Source organism: Odocoileus virginianus, chromosome 22 (assembly GCF_023699985.2).
Source record: "Odocoileus virginianus isolate 20LAN1187 ecotype Illinois chromosome 22, Ovbor_1.2, whole genome shotgun sequence".
NCBI lineage: Eukaryota > Metazoa > Chordata > Mammalia > Artiodactyla > Cervidae > Odocoileus > Odocoileus virginianus.
Window position 1 is genome coordinate 3,790,584 of NC_069695.1, and position 24,389 is coordinate 3,814,972.

Below are 24,389 nucleotides of genomic sequence, written 5' to 3' on the forward strand. Positions count from 1 at the left end.
ATACATAGCTGAATAAGCATCCCTTCGCCAGGTTACCTGGAGGATGGACCTCCAGGACCTCCATTCTCCAGGATGGACCTGGGGAACCGGCATGTGCCATGACCTTGAACTATGTAATGGAGATAGTTCAGGGCAGCTAATTTAGATGCCCCAGAGGGAATAGGGTATTTAGCGCATGAACAAATGAAATTCAAACTAAGAGCAGAATCCAGCTCCCAGGCCAGGCAGTTCCCATTCTGGGATCGACTCATGATAATTCTGATTGGAATTTCAAAAAAGATCAGGAAAATAAAGGCAGATCCTGATATTTCTTGTGTCCTTCATTGAGAGTTTTGAGGCCAGGAGCCATAGCTTATTCATCTAGCATGGTGCCCCGCATACAGTGGGTACTCAGGAAACCTGTATCAAATGAAAAAAAAAATTATTCACATCTGTTTCTTTGCCAGGGAGCTAGAGAAAGTGGGAGATTTGAGAGCTCATTTAAAAGGGAGTATTGGGATGCAGAAGTCTTGTCTCTGAGAAGCTGGTTTGGGGTAGGGGTGGTTACACATCTGAAGGCATTTTTAAAAGCCTATTTAGCCAGAGCCTGTTTGTGTGCTGGGGTGTGAAACTCTATGAATGTATTATCAGCAGGGCCTTAAGATGGGTTGTGTGATTTGCTTTGGCTAGAAACAGGCTCCTTCTTCACACAATCCCTGGGGGCAGAGAGACCAGCCAGACCACCTGCTACTCTAATGATCCACACACACATCCCCAATTAATGAGAGATGTTTTGGTCTTTAAAGGAACAGTCTCAGCTTGCTCTAACAGTGCAACGTCCAGAATGGTAGCCTCCAGCCACACATAGCATTGGAAATACGGCTGGTCCAAATGGAGATGTGCTGTGAGTATAAAATAGCCACCAGGTATTTAAGGCTTGATTCAGACAAAAGACTGTAACATCCCTTATTAGTCATTTTTATATCAAGTGGACAATGAAATGGTAACATTTGGGATATATTGCATAAGCATGTTAAATTATAATAGCTATTATCTTTTAAAATGTGGCTGCACAAAACTAAAAATTTCTATTTATGTGCTCACATTATATTTCTACTGTACACTGCTGCTTTAAAAGATACTTGGTCAGAGAGCCCACTCCTAGTGAGCTTGTATTTTGTTGAAGAAATCATAAACTTAAAGAAATTATAAACTCTGAACAGACAGAGAGGAACACAGGATCCTGCATGGGAAAAATGCAGATACCCGACACCACCAGCTGTAGTTAGCAAGGAGAGTAGACCAGTTGGCCACAAACCCACCCCTAGATTTCCTTGTATTTGATGTTGTTCTCTGAGGCCTCAAGTGTCAGTTTCCCCATCATTTCAATATGCAGGGAAGAAAGCACAGTAATGACAGCTAACATTATCGAGCCAAGAACCCGCTTTGACTATTCTGACTCTGTTCTGTCATCAAGAACTTGCTGGGTGCCTTGGGCTGTACTAATTACTTTATCTACTTCTGCATTAATGATGTGGGCACCCGACTGTCCCCATTTTACAAATGAGCAGGGTAAACAGATGGGACACAGAAGGATCAAGGTGGCAGAAGTTAAAAGAAGTGGGCCGTGAGGCACAGAGACTAGCCCCCGGTGTTGCCCCCGTTCCTGGCTTGACCAGCAGGCGGATACTGGCCCGGCGCCCAGGTCGGGGGGCGGCAGGAGGGCCCGGTCTCCTTGGCGTCCTCGCACCAGACGTCTGGCAGCACGCCTGTGTGTAGCACGTGCTCATTAAACATTTGTTGACTCGCCACCTGAGCCTTCTCCCTTCCCCCTCGCTTTCGTCACGCTCCTTCCCATGGCATCTTCCCGGGAACTTTTCTCCGTTATGTTGCACTGTGATGGACGAAGGATGTTCGTTCCAGTCAAATGGACTCAGGTTGGGGGCCGAGTCCTGCTGCTCCCTGGCTGAGGAAGTGAGAGGAAGGTCCCAGTTGGTTTCCTCCTGCGCTCGATGAGGAGAATAGTACTCATCTCCCCAGCAGAAGTGGGGATTTAAAGACATGTTGAACATAATGAAACTGTAGACAGGCAGAAGGTTCTAGTAAGTAATCGGCAGTGTCATTATTTGTTCTTTTCTTATGGCCCTCCTCTACCTCGCTCTCTATTTTCCTGCCCTGATTCTCTGGAGCAGGGGGAGAGACTGATGAGCCAGGGGACCATCAGGGATGGTCAGGGATCAGAAAGGAATGGCTTCCTGCTGAGGTCCACTCTGACCTCCATCTCGGGTCAGTTCACTTCTTCCTCCACCTCTAAACTCCTTGAGCTCTAAAGATAGCCAGTGTCTTGATCTAGAAAGAGACTTTTCTTCTTAAGCAATTCTTTCTATGAATATTTTGAGGGCTTTTTTTCTTTTTTTAGTATCTTTCTGTAATTAGCACGCCTGGGCAGCAACTATTTGGCAGCTGGTGACCTGCTTTGCATGTGCAGGTAGAAAACAGGACAGAAGCCCCGTAACAATATGATTTCAGGTGTGACTTTCCTCTAGCTCTCTGTTGTCACGGCCCTATGAGCAGCCACGCGTCACAGGCACAGAGGGGCTGGCTGAGACACTTTCTTCCATTAGGGGGGAAGGTGCAGGCTTGGGGGAGCCCGACCTTGGGCTGGCAGGCCTGGATTTCCTTTCCAGCTCCTGCGTTCAGGGGCAGGACGGCTTTGGGCAAATCCCCTTTCCTCTCTGGTGCCCTGAGGCCCTTGGTGGCAACTCCAGGGGAAGAGACTGTACCCTTCCTGATCTGTAGCTGGTCCCTCGGGCCTCATACAGTACCTGGCATGTAGTAAGTACTCAGTATATGCTTGTTGAATCAACAATCCTCAGCAGTTTCAGCTGCGACCATCAATAGATGCTGCTGAGCCGTAAACATTTCTGGGGAGAGATGGGTGATAAGGGGACTTAACGATAATATGTGGAGAAGACAATGGCACCCCATTCCAGTACTCTTGCCTGGAAAATCCCATGGACGGAGGAGCCTGGTGGGCTACAGTCCATGGGGTCGCTAAGAGTTGGACACGACTGAGCGCCTTCACTTTCACTTTTCACTTCCATGCATTGGATAAGGCAATGGCAACCCACTCCAGTATTCTTGCCTGGAAAATCCCATGGACGGAGGAGCCTGGTGGGCTACAGTCCATGGGGTCGCTAAGAGTTGGACACGACTGAGCGACTTCACTTTCACTTTTCACTTCCATGCATTGGAGAAGGCAATGGCAACCCACTCCAGTATTCTTGCCTGGAGAATCCCATGGATGGAGGAGCCTGGCGGGCTACAGTCCCTGGGGTCTCAAGAGTCGGACGTGACTTAGCGACTAAACCACCAACCACTGGTAGCTCAGTCAGTAAAGAATCTGCTTGAAATGCAGGAGACGCAGGTTTGATCACTGGGTAGGGAAGATCCCCTGGAGAAGGGCATGGAAACTCACTCCAGTATTCTTGCCTAGATAATCCTGTGGACTGAGGAGCCTGGTGGGCTACAGTCCATAGGGTCACAGAGTCGGACACGACCAAAGCAACTGAGCACATTTGCGTCAGTTATTAGGACACCACGCTTCCATTGCTGGGTTCCATCCCTGGTCAGGGAACTAAGATCCCGCAAGCCATGTGGTATGACTGAAAAATAAAGACAAAGCAAAAAAACAGAATAGGAAAGTGGCTCAAAAATGATCAAAAGGAAGAAAGTATCCTAAGTATATTGAAAACAATGAATAGGCTATACATATTTAGTTTACTTTCTCGTTTAGTCTATAAGAGATGTTGCTTCATTTAGGTTTGAGAGCAGGAGCCTGAAACCGAACTATGCCCGTTTATACATAAGGAGCATCTCATTTACAGGCTGAATTGTCATGACTGGGGTTATTCGGTTGGCAAGCCTGAGAAAGAGATTTCGTCTTCAGTGGCTCGCATACCCCTCTTAACGTGGGTGCCCCTGCAGGTGGGCGAGAGAGGCTGAGAGGGCCCGCAGACTTCGCTTGTGAAGCCCACTGACTCTCATCCCCCCGCCAAGCCGATGCCTGCAGACGCGGCCCGAGGCCATTCGGGAGAGGTGAGCCCCTGGAAGCCTCCTCTTTCAGTGGAAATGGGGCTCACTGGAGCATTTGGTCCAGGAAATCGCTCCGTGTTCTCAGCACCTGATGAGTAATAAACAGTCGTTAATAACCTGGGGTTGAAGGTACATGGAATCCAGAGTGCAAAGGAGAGCCAAGTGGCGAGCTCTCTCCTACAGTCAGGACGGGGCAGGATAGCAGTTTGGGTGCTCGCCTCAGACCTCGGAACCAGGCAGGCGTAACTCAACATCAGGCAGCACATGGAGCAAGGTTGGACTGAGAAAGGACCGTTGGATTGGGCCCCGAAGTGCACAGATTCCCCCGGCTCTCCCTCCCACCTCCTTCCTGCTTCCTGGCTCTTCTGAATCTCTTTCTTTGTCTCTCTTTCCACACACACTTCCCTTTGGGGCTTCTCTTGTGACTCAGCTGGTAAAGGATCCACCTGCAATGTGGGAGACCTGGGTTCAGTCCCTGGATTGGGAAGATCCCCTGGAGAAGGGAAAGGCTACTCACGCCAGTATTCTGGCCTGGAGAATTCCATGGACTGGATAGTCCATGGGGTCGCAAAGAGTCAGACACGACTGAGTGACTTTCACTTCACTTACACACACACCCCCAGCCACTCTGAGGACTTGCCAGAGCAATGAGCTACCCACAGAGAGATGCAGAGAGAAACCACACGAGTGGAAGAAGCATCATCCTAACAGGATGATTTTCATCCTAACCCCTGTCTGATTTTACTTGGAATTGATGGGCATTGTCACATTTAATCCTTTCTATTTTCTAAAATGCTTCCCTGTGAGAGCCAGAGAGGGATTACTTCTCTGCACCGCCTTTCCCTGCTCCCAGGCGTGTTCTGGGCAGTGCCGGGAGAGAGGCTGGCCGCCCCGGCTGCCCCCACTGCCGGTGGGAGGTCAGCGCTGCCGGCTGCAAGTGCCCAGGGCTCCCGGCGGCCAGTGTCATCCTGCCTCAGGCTACGCAGAGGCCAGGCCGGGGGGCTGCAAGAGACACGGCCCTCTGGGCGGTAGGGGCTGCTGCCGCAGAAAGCTTGGTTCGAGGCCTCTTTCGTTCTGAGTGAGAACAGGTCCCTGCCCTGGGCATTGCATGGAATGGACACCACAGAGGGAGGGGGAAAAAAAAACCGGAGTTATGTTATTTTCTCTTTAGTCACAACTCTGTAACTAGAATTGCAGAGAATGTCTGAATCTGCCAGGGAGAGGCTGCGTGGGCCTGTAGGACTTGGACGGGCTCTGAGTCTGGGGTCTGAACTGCCGGCCCCCTCGGCTCTCTTAAGCCAGGCCTATCGCCTCAGCTTCCTCATCGTTAAGTGAGACGGATGGTCCAGATCGTGCCGCTGTCAGGGAAGAGGCTCTGTGAAAATGGGGCCCCAGGATCAAAGTGGTTGACAGCGCAGTCCATTCTAGTAATAGCCAACCCTTAAGCAGCACTTGGTTTTGATATAATAAATATCCTTTTTAATTCTTTGTCATAAAATTTGATATCATATATATGTATATTTGATATAAAAATGTTCATTCAATCCTTGTGAAGCAGGTGTTGTTGTTAGTCTTATTTTGCAGATGAGGTACAGAGAGGTTAAGTGATGTGCCCGAGGTCACACAGCTAGAAAGGGCAAATCTGGGCTCTTGCTTCTGAATCTGTGCTTTTCTCCAATCTGTGCCCCCCCATTACAATAGGGAGGCAGAGATCTGAGAAGTTTTGCAGCAATAAACCAATTTAATTTTGTTTATCCCAGCAATTCCCAAACTGATTTGACCAGAGAGCCCTCGGGAAGCATCAGAGTGTGGTGGCTGAAAACGCAGACTCAAGAGGCAGACCTGGCTGGGTTTGCAGCTTTCCCTTCCACCTACAACTGTTATGACCTTGGAAAGTGAGCAACCTCTGAAAACGTCATAAAATCTATAACATGGGGACGATGATGATAATAGGTTTGCTGAGAGGATTAAAGGAACCAATGCATAAAAAGCGCTTTACGAAGTGCTTGGCTTATGGTGTGGGTGTCAGTTTTTACCATAGAAAGTTAGATAGATGGAGATAAACGGGCTTCCCTGGTAGCCCAGGTGGTAAAGAATCTGCCTGCAATGTAGGAGATTCTGGTTTGATCCCTGGGTCAGGAAGTTTCCCTGGCGAAGGGAATGGCAACCCACTCCACTATTTTGCCTGGAGAATTCCATAGACAGAGGAGCCTGGTGGGCTACAGACCGTGTGGTCACAAAGAGTTGGACATGACTAAGCAACTTTCACTTTCATTGTAATATATCTATATGTTACGTATGTAGACATAAGCATGCATGCCTTTACCTTTATGTATGCCTATATCTGTATATCATATAAAATTATATATTTATACATAAATTTTATATATAATTTTGAAATGTGATTCGTAGGTAAATTTTATAAAATTTTAATAAATATCTATATATACTATATAGGTATAGATCCTGGAGGAGGGCATGGCAACCCACTCCAGTTTTATTGCCTAGAGAATCCCATGGACAGAGGAGTCTGGCGGGCTACAGTCCATGGGATCACCCAGAGTCGGACACGACTGAAGCGACTTAGCACATAGATAGAGATAGACAGATACATACAAATACACATGTATAGACACATCTTATTGTAAGTCGGAAGAAAGAATACTCCTGAAGCACATTTTGGGAGATATTAGTCTATCAATCTCTAAGTTCCCTCTTCTTTTTCTTTCCTCCTACTTTGATCCCTACTTCTGAATTCTAAACTTCCTAAGATCAAATGAATGCATATGTGGGCATCCTGTGTGAAAAGGACTCAGGTGCTCAGGATGTTATACCTGGAAGGGCTGAGGATAGAGATCATGGTGTCAGACTCGCTTGTTTCTTAGAGAGCTGAGACCTGGAGAGGTTCGAGTCGTGTCTAAGGCCACTGTCCATGGTGCCGTCACTGAAAAACCAATGTAGCCGAATGAATTCACAGAGTTATAGGAAGGCATCTCATCCCTCTCTTGCCCGGGGATGGGGAGAGGCTTCAGTCCCTATGAGCTTTTAGAGCAGATCCCCGCAGCCTCAGGGTAGGTGCTCTGGGCTTTCCTGAAAACCTATTCATGACGTTCAAGAACTCCCTAGCACCTCCTCTTCCAACTGAGCTCCTCCTGGTCTCTCTTTGATTTCCTTCCTGAATATGAACCTTCTGTAAGATCCAAATAATATTTAAGGAAGGGGTCATATGCTTCTTGGCCAAGAATATAACTAAGACAGGTGGTGGGCCTGTTTGAGATACTTGAAGAGGTTGTTACTGTGGCATCAGGAGAGTGCAAACCCTCTCTGAAGGCATTCCAGTCCCCAGACCCCACAGTCACCAAGGCTGACTTCTGCCCAGATGGAGACTTCTAGGCTAATGATCTGTCATCACTGTGTAAATAGTCCTAAAGCACCTTGCGCTTTCGTTCCTCCTGACCTGGGTCTCAGCAGTTCATGTCAGACTCTAGCTCCTCCACTGTGACTGTCTCCTGAGTTTCACACCCTGCTGTGCTGGGTCGACCTCTGACCTTTGCCCTCTGTGGCTAACTTTCCACGAGTGTTTCGTGTTCCCCTTTCAGTGGTTTGTTGCTGGAAATTGGCTGACCCCCAGACACCATAGTTCTCACCCCCTTTCCATCTGGATGGGGCAGAAAGCTGACTTTAGGCCAACGGGATATGGGAGAGGTGATGCAAGCCCCCTGTGGGCCTGGACTATAGAAACCTCCCACGTGACCCCTGCTCACATTTTCCCCATATGCTGGGTGGACACTGAAGCCCTGAGTAGCCTTGAAAGGTGTGTGCTGGGGCTAATGGACCCCCCTGACAGCCTGGGACCCCGAATGACCATGTGGAGAAGAGTCCCACCTCCCTCCCTATTGCCCAGTGGCCTTTGTGTGAGCAAGAAATGAACTCCTGTTGTGTTAAGGCCCTGATGTTTCAGGTTGTTCTGTTACAGGAGCTAGGGTTCCCCAATACATATTTATATCCTTTCAACCAGTGATGCTCCCCATCTGTATTCAAGTCCACTGCAGCTCGAGTGCACCTCCATTTCCAGTCCTCCCGGGCCCCCAGGCTCGGTGAGTCCCGAGCTCTGCATCGCCGTGCCTCGCGTCGGCACACTCAGGCCATTCCCTCCTTGCTGCACCGGGGCTGGTAGCGCTGATTGAAGAGGACAGGGACCTTGTTCTGTGCTCAGCGTGCATCTCCCGAAATGCCTCGCGTCAAGCCCGGCAAACAGTAGGCACTCAATCAATACTTGCTGATCGATCTCAGAGAGGCTGGAATGATCCATATCAAACTCCAAGCATCATTTGGGAGCTTGCTGATTAAACAGATGAATCTTGCAGCCTTCCTTTCACTCCAGCGACCCAGCCTTTGCTGCAGGGAGCCCCACGTCAGAGCCTCCAGGCTGCCGAGCCCTCCGTGTCGGCCGGTTCCTGGCTGACTTCCCAGGACTGAGGTGATCTGGGCCTTTCTCAGATGGCAGGGCATCCATCAATGACCTGTCGACTGAAGGTTATTCTTTGTTTTCTATGATCCTCCTGCTTAAAAAAGAAAACAAAAACCAACCCACAGTAGACCCCTCTCGCTAGGGCTGTTGCTTCTCTTTCTCTACATATCTGGGAAGACTGGACTGGAACTAACTTCCAGTTACTGTATCTGTATTTTTAAATATATATTCATGTTATAAAGTCTGTTGAAAGTGTTATGATGAGGGCCCTTGGAAACTCTGACCCAGAACTAAGGACTTGAACATTGGTTAGCCATATCGTTTGAACTTGGAGTTTTTGCTTTAATCCTGCAGTCACTGACAGGTGTGAGAATTCAGCCATCCCAGGTAGTTGGAATTATGATGACCAAAAATATTTAGAGTCACTACATGTAGTTTCATTCATGTATTTGTTTTTTCAGGTTTTTTTCTTTGTAGAAGAAGTAATATTTGTTTAATGAGATAATATGGCTAAAGCAAACAAAAATTTTTTTTTCCATGTCATGTGAATTTCTGCGAATCAAAGAACTTACTCTGAATATTTTGGTGTACACTTTTTCCAGGCTTTCCAATGATAAAATATACATTTTTAACATATATGCTATATTCCCTGGTGCTTAGATGGTAAAGACTCTGCCTGCAATGTTGGAGACCCAGGTTTGATCCTTGGGTTGGAAAGATCCCCTGGAGAAGGGAATGGCAACCCACTCCAGCATTTTTGCCTGGAGAATCCCATGGACAGAGGAGCCTGGAAGGCTATATTTCATGGTGTCACAAAGAATCGGACATGACTGAGCAGCTAACACTATCACCATACATATTGTTTTATAAGTAGGTTTTTACTTAATGTTTTTCTATCTTAAATATAAAAATTTTTAAATGGCTTCATAGGATTCCATTTTATAGAAACACACCATAGTCCAGAAAGCTATTGTTATCTTTTGTTGAATATTTAAGTCTTTTTCTGTTTGTTTTGTTTTGCTATAATAAATTCCTTGATGGACTTTCTTGTAAGCTTGCAAGCTTAGGATAAATTTTCTTAGGACAAATTCACAGAAGTGGAATTACTAGGTCAAAGGGAATGTGGATTTTAAAGGTGTTTGATACCTGGAGCCAGAAAGGTCACACAGTGTACCCTCCCACCACATTCTAGCTATTTTAAGTTTATTCAGTCGAATAGGTTTGTGTACGTGGATACAAACAGGGGAGAAAGAATGTAAACAGTTAATGTATTTTTAAAGCTGTTTATCTTAATCCAATCTGCTCTGGTTGAATTCTGCTGCTCTTTACAACAGACTTGTGGGTTTAGATCCAGTTTTTGTCTGATGCAGGGTTGCCAAACATCTGAAGCCATCCATGTGCAGGAGGATAAAGGAGATGGGTTTGTTTTCAGTGTAATTCAAATGGGCACCAACCCGAGGTCTGGAGAGTCCTGGGTGTCGCGGTGTGTGGGCGGGGAGGTGTGCAAGTTCATTTTGTTGTTCACAGCCCCTCGAGTCAAGGGCCCGTCGTTTCAGTAAGGAAAAAAGAAGAAATCTGCTTGTGAGATGCTCAAGAAAAAGTAAAAGCCAGGTGACGTGTGGGTTGTTTTCTCTTGCCAGGAAGAAAGTGGAGCTGGGAAGAGCTGCGTTCGGGAACTGGCTTTTTAGTGCATGCAGATGTATGAAAATTCTTCTACTTAATGTGTCAAAAAAATCTCTTTTCAAAGTCAAAAATAGAAACCGTTAACATCGCCCCCTCTCCTCCCTGCCATGCTCCCTGCTCCTGTCTGCCTCTTGGCTCCCACGCTGCCAGGATGCTGTTGCGTGGGGAGGGGGTCGCTCGGATCCATGGTGGGCTCAGATGCTGCTCAGCAGGAGTGCTTCTGCCTGTGGACAAGACCCTCCACCCTGCCCAAGGCCACCTGCCCTGATTAGCTTGGCCCCTGAGGGAGGAAAGGACTTGGCCTGCTAGGGAATCCCTGAGCAGGATCACTTTTGGAAGTGGGGCTCGAACTGCGGTGAGGAGAGGAGCTGAGCTTCAGGCTAACCGCGATCCCAGGAGATCCAGTCCCTTGTCCAGACTATGGGTTTGTGCTTCTCCAAAAAGAGGTTTGAAACAGTGTCACGCAAGGGAAAGAGGACTGTAATTGAGTCAGGAGTCTGGGGTGATGACTTTGCCCGAGTCGATCGCTCTGAATCTCAGAGTCTTAGTACATCAAACGGTGATGACAGGGCTGCTGGTGAAGATCATATGGGCTAATCCTTCTGGGCCCACTGACTCTCTGATAAAAATACCCCTTGAATTTCCAGTGCAAGTTGTCTCTCCCATCATTCCCTACTTGGTACTCTTATAGCACACTCTTGGGCTTCCCAGGTGGTGCTAGTGGTAAAGAACCCACCTGCCAATGCAGGAGATATAAGAGATACAGGTTCAATCCCTGGATCAGGAAGATCCCCTGGAGAAGGGCATGGCAACCCACTCCAGTATTCTTGCCTGGAGAATCCCATGGACAGAGGAGCCTGGTGGGCTACAGTCCACAGGAATGCAAAGAGTCGGACATGCCTGAAGTGACTCTGCACGCATGTACATAGCACACTGTTAATATAGCTGTTACCACACTGAGGGCTGACATTTTCATAGTTTGTATCTGCTGGACTGCTGTGTCAGTTAGGATAATGCTAGTGGCCATGATGAATAAAACCCTTAAGTTTGAGAGCCTTAGTTCAATCAATGTATATTTATCAATTACTTGACTGGTGAGCACCTTCATGAAAGAATTCAGGGACTTGGGTTCCTTCTGTCCTGTGACTCTGTTATCCACTAGATCCTTGGAGTCATTTACATCCAGCCAGAAAACATGGGATGAATGTATGGAGAATGTGCACTTGCTTCTTAACTATCTTGGCTTATGAGTGACTCATATTTCTTCCGCTTACATCTCATTGGTGAGAACCATCAGATGGTTCCAACTAGATGCAAAGAAAGCTGGGAACTACGGTTCTTGGCTGGGCATCTGCACGGGAGACGACTCTCTTCAATGCAAGGGCGAGTCTTAACCTTTGCTGGACAGTGAGCTGTCTCTTCCACATCTGGGGTCTCTGTGAGGGCAGGAGGCTGTCCTCCCTAGGTCCAGCATCCAGCATCATTCCTGACACAGATGTTTAGTCCAGTAGTCTTGCCTCGTCTGTCTATTTGATTCTTGAAAACTTAGCCACACAGAGAAAGAGAGGGAGAGAAGCCTCAGAACAGAACCTGTGATTTTGTTTACCAATTCCAGGCAACTGGCAGACAGCTAGAAGACGGGTCTGCCAGCTGTGGGTTGTGGGTCATCCCCTGCTTGTTGCCTGTCCTTATAAATGAATTTTTGTGGAAACACAGCCATGGTTTCATTCATTTACCTGTTGTTATGTCTGCATTCCTGCTACAGTGGCAAACTTGTTGGGTATTTGTGATAGCGACTGCAAAGCCTACATATTTACCATCTGTCCGTCTTCAGAAAAACTTTGCCAACTCCTGCTCTAGAGAAAGAGTTGAGAAGATAGACTTGAACCTGCTGCCCTTTTGTTAGTTTTTGTCCCCTTGAGCACCCTGCAAGAGAGCATCTCATTGTGCCAAATGTGATTATCAGCCCAGCATTTAAAGATACGTGTTTTTAATACAACATAGTGTCCAAATGCAAACCAACTACTTGGCAAATGCATGAACTACGTATATGGTACTTTATGGGTTCTTTACAAAATGTTTAAGGTTCATGTTTATCTTACACACTTCCTTACAGCTTACAGCTTTTTATGAAATGTAGCGTAACTGTAAAGGCATGTTGAATGAGTGCCCAAGTGAATGTGATAACCCTTTGGGAAGTTAAAGGAATCCTACATATCACAGTATTACTGTTACTTTCATTTCTTATTATATTTCGGGAAATACAGATAACCCGTATCTGATAGATAACCCATCCGATTCCAAGGGGAATAATCTCTGAACCCCAAGATGCTCATTAGAAGTTTATATCCTGCTGATTTTCTGGTTGATTGCCTCTCTCTTCTTGGTTAGTTCATTTTCACAAACAGAAAAGAATAGCTAAAAAAAAAAAAATGGGTGGGAGCATTACAGACACTCTGACTTGCAAATAGTGAAAGAGTTTTGGGCATCTAAACGCATGCCACGGTGGCAACAGTATCTTACTGGCTTCCTTCTTTTCCTTTGCTCAATTCTCTGCCCTCTCACTGGTGCTTCCTGGGCTCACCTCCCAAATAAACCATTTGTTCTCAGACCCTCATCTCAGAGTCTGCTTCCGGGGAATTCAAACTAAGATAGCTTCTCCTTTTGAAAATTTATTTTGTTGTTCAAACTAACCATTTAATATGGACTCTTGGACATACAGAAGGAAAAGAAAAGTGGAAAATTTTCCAAATTGCAGACTTTCCCAACCTTGAAACCTTTCATGTAAAGAAACCAAAGAACTAGCCAAGGAAAAAAGAAGAGAAGAATACAGAATCAGACATCCTCAAGTTTAGGGACACTTATGAAGCACAGTTATGCTGATATAACATGGAGAATTATAAAAATTATTTCTTCAATGAGAAAATCAGAGTGCCCCTAATAATAGAAATAGTCACTCAGTAAGACTTTTAACAATTATCACAAGTTATCCTGATGGAAAGCCAGGACTGAGAGTTATGGCTCCATATAACTCCATGACATTAGAATGATATCATAATAGCTAGTATTTATTGTTGATTTCTCTGAGCCAAGCAATGTACTCAGTTTTTGGCAAACACTGTCTCATCTATTTCTAACAGCAACCACTGGAGCAGGATTTTTTGTTATTTTCCCTTAATGGATAGTAGGCCTGTACTGAGAGAAGTTAAAGAACTTGCGTAGGACTGAACAGTCCTTGTTTTGCATTGAAATTCAGGCTGAAATTTAGCCTCATGCCTTTCTCAGGTGCCAGGCGTTCATGTACTTTCTCTTTCTTAGTCAAACTTGCCAAAGACTGGTCTAATCAATGTGCCAGTTTTGTTTTATTGATTTTATAATTTTTTTTTTAATACTCCCTTCCTTATACTCTCCTGCGACGATGTTGTTGTTTTCTTGTGAGTCTTCCTGATTTGAAAGTTGAGTTCATTTATCTTTAATCTATATTTTGCGTTTATAGATGCTTATTACTATTCATTGATCTCTGCGTACCCTTTTGGCTGCACTCTATAAATTTTGCCAAGTAGTGCTTTCATTGTTGAGTTATAGTTTGTAATTTGCTTATATTTCCTCTCTAGCTTGGGAGTTACTTGTTTTCAAGTGTCAGAAATCCAGAAATACAAAAACTAAAACCATCAGATCAGTAAAATAGTATTTAGTAAGAGTCTATTGTACGTATAAAAATAGTTCTTGAACTGGAATTTCCAAATTCAACATTGACAGAAAACGCAGGGGCTCATCACAGGATGGCTTATAAAGTGTAAAAGAGGAAGCAGTTTAACTTTTACAATGATTGGTTGTTATAGTGGGGATTTCCAGATGGCAGGGGATTGATTAAAAGTGATTATCTTATACCATCTTTTGGAAGATGACTTTAAATTTCTATTATGCTAGTCATAGATATTTGCAGGAAATAACGTAAGTTAAGTTTCACTTACGTTAATAGAAAACAAGCTAAATTTAGTTTCACTTCCATGGCTTTGTTTGCTTGGAGGATTTTTAAGACTAGTCTCCATCTTATTTTAACACAAGTATAGGTAATTTTGTAGCTAATGTTTTGTTGTTAATTCCTAGGTGTATTGCACTGTGGTCAGTGAAGATATTCTACGTGATGATGGTTTTTCCTTTTGGGTCTTTAACAGAAAAGGGAGGTTCTAGAATTTCCATCTAGACGGAAGGGAAAGCTATACCTCCATAGGCTCCAACAGATTTTTACATAAAATTGAGAAAACATAAATCATCCAAGCTAAAGAATGGAAGGGGGTGACTGAGCGAGATTGTGGTGAGACTAAATCCTTTTCCCTGCCCTCAAGGCTGCCAGTGATACAGACTTAATTGTCTTTATAGCCCCTCCCCACCTATTTTATTCCCTAGCTGGGGGACTTGGTCAGAATATATCTTTAACATAATATTGAACTGAACAGTTACACCCATCATAAAATAATTAGCATTATATCCTAATAGAAGAAGTATCAGCAGAGAGAACAAGAAGAACTAGAGTTCAGGGTGACCAGGTGTCACCGGGTTCGTGAAGGAGGAAGTGAGGTTAGAACAGGCCCTTGGGATGATTAGATTGAGTCCAAGGGGAAGGGAGGGTGTTTCTAAGGTGGGAAGAAGTACCCATTCATGTGCCCAACATGCAGTGAGGCCAAACATACTGAAAAGTTGGAGACTGGAGTAGAGAAAGGTTTATTGCAAGGCCATGTAAGGAGACACGGTTTCTCGTGCCTGCAAAAGTCCTCAGCTCCCCAACGTGCGTTAGTTGCTCAGCCGTGTCTGACTCTTTGCGACCCCATGGACTGTGGCCCAGCAGGCTCCTCTGTCCATGGGTTCCTCCAGGCAAGAGTACTGAAGTGGGTTACCATTCCCTCTCCAGGGGATCTTGCTGACCCAGGGATCGAACCCAGGTCTCCGCATTGCAGGCAGATTCTTTACCGTCTGAGCCACCAAGAGCTCGCCAAAGGGTTTCGGAAAAGCACTTTTAAAAGCCGGTGGGGGTTGTGGGTCGTAGGGTCTGTGATCAGCTTATGTCCAGTTCTCTGACTGGCTGATGATGAGGTGAGAGGTTGGTGTCACAGGGTTTAACATGATCAACACTTAGGCTCCAGGAGGCCTGGGGCTATGTGCTCATATTAATAGATACCATCTTCCATTGGTTGGGGAAGGGGAGGTTTTTTAAAACCTATAAAATGACTCAGGAAATGTGCATCAAATATTGTGTATGTGTGTGCTAAGTCGTTTTAGTCATGTCCTGCTCTTTGCACCAGTATGGACTGTAGCCCAACAGGCTCCTCTGTCCATGGGATTCTCTCCATGCTGGACAGACTATGGAAGCAGGTGGAATCAGGGACCACCTCATCTTTGGAGAAATGGAGTGGGAAGGTGAGGCAGCCTGCCCCATTGTGGCAGCAAGAGGTGTGGAGGTTTCGGGGGTTTCCATAGTGACCAGAAGTCACCACTCATGCCTTAACTGCTTCCATTTATAGACTGATGTCTTGACAGGCCTTGCTGGCTCCTTAAGATCGGGGCAAGAAAAAGTCCTGCCCTCTTTTGGACCTGAAAGTTAAAACTGTTTTCTAAGAGTTGGACCATGAAGAAGGCTGAGCACCGAAGAATTGATGCCTTCAAATTGTGGTGCTGAAGACTCTTGAGAGTCCCTTGGACAGCAGGGAGATCAAACCAATCCATCCTAAAGGAAATCAATCCTGAATACTCACTGGAAGGACAGATGCTGAAGCTGAAGCTCCAATACTTTGACCACCTGATGTCAAAAACTGACTCATTGGAAAAGACCCTGATGCTGGGAAAGATTGCAGGCGGGAGGAGAAGGGGACAACAGAGGATGAGATGATTGGATGGCATCACCGACTCAATGGACATGAGTGTGAGCAAACTCAGGGAGATAGTGAAGGACAGGGAAGCCTGCCATGCTGCGGTCCATGGGGTCACAAAGAGTCAGACATGACTTACTGATTGAGCAACGACAATAATGCAAGAGATGCCAGAGGTACAGGTTCGATCCCTGGGTCGGGAAGATCCCCTGGAGAAGGAAATGGCAACCTACTCCAGTGTTCTTGACTGGAGAATCCCATGAACAGAGGAGCCTGCTGGGCTACAGTCCATGGAGTCACAAAGAGTTGAACATGACTGAGCACGCATGCATGAAATCACACACACACATATTTATATAAACAAACTGTACTCTTTTTGCCTTTGTACATTCAGGCAAGAAGAGAAAATAAATCTTTCTCTTTCCTTTGGCCGTGCTGGGTCTTCATTGCTACGTTTTTCTCCAGCTGCAGCAAGCGGGGGTTACTCTTCGCTGAGGCGTGGGGGCTTCTGGCTGCCGTGGCTTCTCCTGTGGCAGAGCATGGTCTCTAGGCCTCGGAGGCTTCAGTAGCTGCACACGGGGCCTCAGTAGTTGGGGCTCCTGGACCCTGGAGCACAGGTTCAGTAGCTGTGGTGCTCGCTCAGGCTTAGTTGCTCCCTGGCGTGTAGGATCTTCCTGGATCAGGGCCTGAACCCGTGTCTTCTGCATTGGCAGGTGGATTCTTCACCACTGAGCCACCAGGGAAGTCCCTGAGAAGAGAAAAGAAATCTTTTTAAGAGACAAAGAAAAGAAATGAGGTCTTTGCTTCTCCTGCTGCGTTGCTGGGAGGCACCCAGGTCTGTCCTTACACACGTGCACTCGTGTTGCAGACAGAAGCACGTGGGCCTGCGGTGGGGAGGACTTGGTGTTAGAGATGGCTGGGCGCACTTGATTGGGTCACTTATTTCCCCTCTCTGGGCCTCGGCTTCCCGGCCTGTAAAATGGTGGGTGTGGCAGCAGCAAGGAAGAGTAACCTATTGAGCTTTCTCGCAAGCTAGTTCCCTGAGTCCAGAAAGAAGCTGACGTCACCTGGGTAGAAGGATGATGCAGCAGCCCATCTGTTTCATGGAAAGGCCCTGGCCTGCTTGGGGAGAGGTGGGGACCAGCCCCAATTCTGCCACCGTCAATGGCATGTCACAATTCTCCTCCACCAGGCCTGTCTGACTTAGAATAAGATGGTGCAAACTATTGTTTAAAAATGCACAGGAGCACTGTTGGTCCTGGCTTAGAAGCCTGGTGGAACTTAGCCCTCAGATTTCACAGGGCAAAGGCCATATAAACACTGAGAACCCTTGCATCAGTGGGTTGGGGTCTATGGAAGGAGACCCCTGGGCTTCACAGAGAGAGGGGATTCGAACATCATTTTGTGATTGGTTGGCCAAGCATGGTAGCTAGGTGGTGTATCCGTGTCAAGGGAATAGTTCTGAATTTTACTTTTTATCTGCAGAATTTTACTACCAGAAAAACGATACGCTGACGGCTGCATAATGGCTTGTGTATATTTGTGAGTTGCGGTGATCACTTCATGGCAAATAGATGGGGAAACAGTGGAAACAGTGTCAGAGTTTATTTTCTGGGGCTCCAAAATCACTGCAGATGGTGACTGCAGCCATGAAATTAAAAGACACTTACTCCTTGAAAGGAAAGTTATGACCAACCTAGATAGCATATTAAAAAGCAGAGACATCACTTTGCCAACAAAGATCTGTCTAGTCAAAGCTATGGTTTTTCCAGTGGTCATGTATGGCTCTGAGAAATGGACTATAAAGAAAGCTGAGCACAGAAGAATTGATGCTTTTGAACTGTGGTGTTGGAGAAGACTGTTGAGAGCCCCTTGGAATGCAAGGAGATCCAACCAGTCCATCCTGAAGGAAATCAGTCCTGAATATTCATTGGAAGGACTGATGCTGAAACTGAAACTCCAATACTTTGGCCACCTGATGCAAAGAGCTGACTCATTTGAAAAGACCCTGATGCTGGGAAAGATTGAAGGCAGGAGGAGAAGGGGATGACAGAGGATGAGATGGTTTGATGGCATCACCGACTTAATGGACATGAGTTTGGGTAAACTCCGGGAGTTGGTGATGGACAGGGAGGCCTGGTGTGCTATAGTCCATGGGGTCACAAAGAGTCAGACGCAACTGAGCGACTGAACTGAACTGAACTGAGTGGAGATGGGAAGGGGAACATACATATTTAAAGTGAAAGAGGATGCTCTCGTAATCACTTATCTTGAACTTGTTATTTCTATGATGAAATCATTTTAAAACTAGGAGGGACACGTCCCCAGATCCTGTCTCCCCTTCATCGATCACCCTTGCTCTTTCCTCCCCTTCGCAGACAAACTTCTGAAAGCCTTGATCACACTTTGCTATCTTTGGTTCTTTACCTGACGTTCACACATCACCCACTCCTGGCTTCCACCCCCATCACTCCACAGAAGGGTTTCTTGCTAAGGTCTCTGCTCAGCTAAGTCTAACAGACATCTTTCCGTCCCTTGACTCCTCGGCAGCACTGAGCAGAGTTGAGCTGTATTGGTTCACACTTTCCCCAGCGCAATATGGTGTTCTTTCTCTTTGTCATTCTCCTTGTCCCTTCGGAAGCTCATCGAGTCACTAAATGGTGTTTTCAAGAACTATCCCAGGTTCCTATTCCTGACTCACTTTATGCTCCCTGCCTAGGCAATTTCATTTATACCCTTGGCTTTCATAACTCTAAGTCAGAACTGATACCCACATTGGAATCATGGCGAGATCCTATATGTCCACCTTGGAGTCTGAATGGTTTTCCCATTTCTGGCGCCAGGGCCCCATGAAGGCTATGAAACATACATGATTCTGTATAAAATCAAATCAGCTCTCTTTTCCATTCAAGCTAGCAGAGTTGAGGTGGTACGTTTCATCAAGGTAATGCAACCTATAATGTTAGGGAGAGGCTGGGCCCCACTCTACAGAACGCTGCAATTCAGCTGGAAAGATCAAATATGGGCACATGAAACAATACATCCCAAGGCAAGCTGTGAAGGGATTTTCAGAAGAGGAGAAGACACGAGCAATATTATAACAAAAATAACGAAATCTGACCAAATGAGGTGCTGGCGGCTTCCCCTTTGCACAGAGACATCTATTAGAAAGAGAAGCCAGCATTCTACAGTGTTTTATCAGAAATTAACACCATCACCAGCTCTCATCAAAATAACACATGAACAGCACATCTAAAAGCTATTTAGCAGAACCACTCAATATTACATGCAAGGTTTAAAGATGCCCACTTTGAAATTGCTCCTTTTAATCACAAACTGGAAGCAACAAAATGTGGGAAAAATTATTCTTGTTTCATATTAATTAGGATTCTCTCTGGTTGAAAGCTTTTTCAATGAAAAAAAGGAAAAATATCACTGCATAAAAGATGACAGTGGAAGAGGGCTAGGTACAAATGCAATGACTGTTTAAACCACTCTCTGCTTGCAAAGCATCCAAAGCTTTCTTCAGGGGTGCTGGTCATGGGCCCGCTCAAGAGAAGGAGTCCTTTCACTTCTGAGCTAGTGCCTCTTAGAGACTGTTAGGAGTGAGAGAAGCAATGTCGTAGGCATAGACCCGAGCTCGTCGCAGGTTGATGCTGGGAAAGAAGGCCGGCTGAAGGCAAACCGGAAGCGGCTGAAGCTTCCTGCATCTGCTCCTTCTCGGCCTACTTACTGTGTTCTGTTTCCAGATCTCTCTCTAATCCCTGGGATCCTGGCCCCATTGTGGAGTCTCAGGGTACCTGCCCGAACCTTCACACCTCCCGTCAGCCTTCCTTCCCCCTCACAGAGCATCTGCACAATGTTCCAGCTTTTCAAGGCCTTCTCGCCGCTAGTGGTCTGTGTCATGTTACCCTAGGTGGACTGGGTTTTACTTGAACTGTGGTCTCCAAGCCGGGAACATTGTGACCCAGTGGAGTGGCCTATAGGGAGAGGTTTTAGACCCGCTGATGCGGCGTCCCTTGTAATCACAGCACATCCAGGGCTGGGGGAACTGCGTTGACCTGGAAGTAGAGCTATCTGGATTCCAGGTGGGAAGTCCTACAGCATCCTAGTGGAATTCTCCAGGCAAGAATACTGGCGTGGGTTGCCATTTCCTTCCCCAGATGCTTACTAGTAGGGCATCTGATGAGGATATTCACCTTCATTTAACCAGAGACCCTCAGGAGTGCATTGTAATTATATGCGTGTCACACAGTGGCCTCAGGTTATGGTTTAGGAAATGTGTACTTGTTACATACACTTTTGGATACTAATCTTTAGTAAAGATTAGGCAAAGATTTGCTGAAGGTAACATTTTTAGTTAAAGGGGGTATGGGGTTGACCGGGGCACAGCTCACCAACAGGCAACGCGCGTCTGTGCTTGGAGACCGCGGTCAGGCCCGTGTGCATGGCCGTCTTTGCTGTTCAGGCTTCTGTCTACTGAATGCCACCTGTGATGGCGAGGGAGTGACTGGTCTGCTTGTCAAAGTCCACAGCCACTAGTTACAGGAACTGGATATTTCTGAGTGACCCATGAACCTTTGCCCAAACAAGAGACTTCCCAGCTCTGATTTCAAAATGCAGGTTTGCCCAGGATTGATTGATTTGTTCAAATGAAAACAGTTGAGACCTTTCAGGCCATGGTGCTAAAACTTCAGGGCGCATCCAACTTTCTTGCTGGGGAGAGGGGCATGTTGTTTGATAAAATGCAGATGCCCAGGCCTGGTCCCTGGCTTTTGATTTTGATGTAAGTGACCTTTAGTACACATTTTGAGAAACAGTCTTAGGAGTATTGTATATCACAGAGGTTTCCCTAAAGGCACCCAGTTATGTGGACATATAACTCATTCAAATTCTCTCCTGTGAATTAACTCTCAAGGCAAAGTGAAGTTTTTAAGGGGGAGAAAAATCATGTGAAAGGTAGTTTCTCTAGAAAGTTGACGGCAACTGGAAGGAAGACGTGCCTGGAATAGACATGACATCTTCATCATTGGTACTGAGGAGCTGTAATGCCAGGCTGTAGAAAGCTTACATAAAACTGTAGCTCTTTTCCTTTTATTAAAGGAAGAAAGCCCAGGAGTACAATAGCAGAACAAGAACTAATTTGGGAAGCTTGCTGGTATGATATTGTCAATCACACCAGTGATGTGGATAACAGCTTTTAGCACATGAATAATTTTAGTGAAAGGGCTTCATCGCTTTTTATTTGCTGGGCATTTACAAGAGAATAAACATGCTGGTATATATTATATATGGAGTGAAAGTCAGCAGCAAATGAAAGCAAAGACCCCCCGAACCCAGTTACCAGAACAGACTATGGTTGCTTAGCAACCAGGCAACTGGAGAATTCTCTCTCCCTTTCTTTCTTTTGTTTTTAGATTGCAGTAACCTTTGATCAATTTTGGCTCCACAATAAAAGCCGTGGATATTTTGAGCGAAGGGTACCTGCTAATTTGTAGGAGAGAGATGAAGACCATGACACCAGGTTCTCCCTTCCATTTCATGTGAAACAGAAGAAGTCTAAAATTCCTGTTAAAAGTCTTAGTGCTGGTGGGCTGGGTCCCTGATGAATCAGAAGTTACATGATAATTGCTTCTAATTCCTCTAAAAGATGTTGCTGTCTGTCAATTCACCTTGATTCTTTTGCTCACAGGTCAGCTTTGGAAGCCTAGCTCTTGGTTCTAAATCTAGTTCCTAAGATGAAGCATCTGAATGCCCAAGTCCTAAATCCTTGGGAGATTTCAAATGGCCATTCCTTTCACAAACATCATGGAATCAGGGAATGTTGAACTGGAAAGGGCTGAGGGCTTTGTAGACCATCCCCCGGGTCCCTTCCTTCTCTATCAGCTCTTTCCACTCAGCCTCACAAGGCAACTTCCCAATGTCCACAGGCTCAGCTGCCATCCATGAGAACTCTGGGTTCTTCTCCCTTTCAGGAAGCTTCAAAGCTCTGAAGAGCAACGGAGGTACAGATAATGATCTGATTCGATTGTCTACCGGACATAGAAGGGGAATCGTTGATGGCTTGCATACAGCATGTCAATGGAGAGTCCGTGGGATAGAGCCGTTACCGGCTTCCAAGGATTAAATCTCACAAAAGTCTGCCAACAAAATGGATTCTAGAGGTCAAGTTTGCTTCAGCGAAATGAACTTTCCTGAATCAATGGGTCAAGGACTCCTACTGGACCAAAGGCGCTACCTCCTGAGTTGGACAGAAATGTGAAGGGGACGGGGCGGGGGAAGCAGAGACCAGGGAAGGTGGGGGCCCTGCCGCTCTGAGCTCTGCGGCTCTTCCTCTTCAAGTCTGCGGTGGGCTCGGGATGAGGAGGGGCCCTGTGCGCAGCGCAGTGAACTTCCTCCTTAAAAAAGAAGGCTAAAGAGCAGCTTTGAAACCCAGCTACTTGGGGTCTTGAATCAGCTTTGGCGTGTACTTTGCCTGATGAGCAAGGTTAGTTGCATGGCCTCCCCGCGATTCGGATTACATGAGGGACGTAGTTCCCAAGAGGCAAATTCCCCGACCCCGCGGGTTATAGGAGTAAAACTGGATCGTCTGGATATTCCTCTCCCAACCCTGTCTAAATGCCCAGGCATGGCAATGTCCTTTGATGTCTAACGCTGTTGGCACACAGGGTAAGGGAAGTTGTTCATCCGAACCGGCCTGTTTCATTTGTGGGGGACCCCAGGCAGGTCAGAAGAGAGAGGGGTCTGGACCTACATCCCGTTTTCCTCTCTGAAGCCCCGCCTCCAGGTTTGTCACCGGCTCACGTCCCAGCAGCTCCGGGCGCTTTGCCGAGAGGAGGATGAGCCGCTTCCCCTGCCCTGCACATCCCCGAAGGCTGAGCTTGTTCTTGCTATGCTGGTGTCTGCAGCACCTGTCACTGTCCTCCCTGTCCTCAATTCCTGCCACCTGAGCAACCGCCTGGGCGGGGAAGCCCTTTGAACCTAAACTGTCTTTGTGTCTGCACCCTGAGTTGAGCCTAATCGCGAGTCTCCACCTGCTTCTGCATTCTAGGAAACCTCTGGGAGCCTTCACGCGGCTCACTCAGATCCCAGAGAATCCCAGAGGGCCAGCAGAAAGCCCAGAGACCTCGAGACAAGGATCTGCCGCTTCTTTCTTGGTGGCTTGCCCCAGACCCCTAACGAGCTGATTCCTGTTTCCGTGAGCGGATGAACACGAGTGGAACTGCGTTTTGATTGTGACCACTTCCTAAAAGAGGGTTTAGGATCACGGGGCTACTGTTGCTACAATCCCCTCCTCCTTCTCCAGCTATGCCAGGAGCCCAACACCAGAAATAAGTAGGTCAGTGGAACAGTCAGGCTGTTGAACAGCTCAAAGACAGAGCAGTCACAGAGGGACTCGGTTTTCAGTGGTTGAGTTAGACATTTTATAGCCAGGACTGTCGCATTCTGAGGCCTGAACATTTATATGTGAACTTAACCCAGTTTCCGACAGGAACCCCTCCTAATACACTCTTCATGCCCTGCCTGATGCTGGAGCTGGTCAATTCAGTGTGAGGACAATTTAATTTAGTAAATAGTATCAACCAAATTGGTAATTTCGCGGTGCAGGAGCAAATCAGGAGCCTGGCTGGCTCAATTCTTGGCTTTTCCCCAAGTTGAGTTAGAATCGTGCTCAGGTCACCCGTTAGCCTTTGTGTCTTTATCTGCAGTTATTAGTGGTACACTCAGGGTGCAGAAGTCGGAGAATTGACATAATGGGAAACAAGGGCTACAAGGAAAACTACAACAGAGATGGACATTGTCTGGGGTTCAGGACCTAGAAATCTGTTGAAAAATGGGTGAATTGGGTGTGTCACCAGGATATAGATTCCCTGACCATTTTGCTCCATTGGCTGTTGGAAATAACATTTTCTTAGGGAACCCCTATGAAATTAACCCTTTGGGGTAGAGTATGCTTGTGTGCTGAGTCGCTAAGTCGTGTCTGACTTTTTGCAACCCCATGGACTGTAGCCTGCCAGGCTCCTCTGTCCATGGAATTTCCCAGGCAAGAACACTGGAGTGGGTTAGCCATTTCCTACTCCAGGGAATCTTCCCTACCCAGGGATTGAACCTGTGTCTCCTGCATTGGAAGGCGGATTCTTTAGCCCTGAGTCACCTGGGTAGAGTATGCCAGTGTTTAATTTAGGTGTTGCCTTTGGGTTTTAACCATCTGTGCAGACTTACAGTTTGGGAGATGGACATTTGATTAAGATGTTGCCTCAGGAACTTAGCTTAATTGATCATAATTCAAATCA

The 24,389-nt window shown here is 46.5% G+C and overlaps 2 long non-coding RNA genes across 2 annotated transcripts; both read right to left on the bottom strand.

Moving 5' to 3' along the window:
- Nucleotides 1–3,740: 3,740 nt before the first annotated feature.
- LOC139030351 (uncharacterized) lies at nt 3,741–7,199 on the bottom strand. Its single transcript, XR_011482659.1, has 2 exons — nt 6,909–7,199; nt 3,741–4,162 (listed from the first exon to the last, which is right to left on the bottom strand). It is a non-coding gene; the product is annotated as an uncharacterized lncRNA (long non-coding RNA).
- A 9,227-nt stretch (nt 7,200–16,426) lies between these two features.
- LOC139030352 (uncharacterized) lies at nt 16,427–20,635 on the bottom strand. The gene is made up of 2 exons (XR_011482660.1): nt 20,493–20,635; nt 16,427–16,843 (listed from the first exon to the last, which is right to left on the bottom strand). It is a non-coding gene; the product is annotated as an uncharacterized lncRNA (long non-coding RNA).
- Between the last annotated feature and the right edge of the window lie 3,754 nt (nt 20,636–24,389).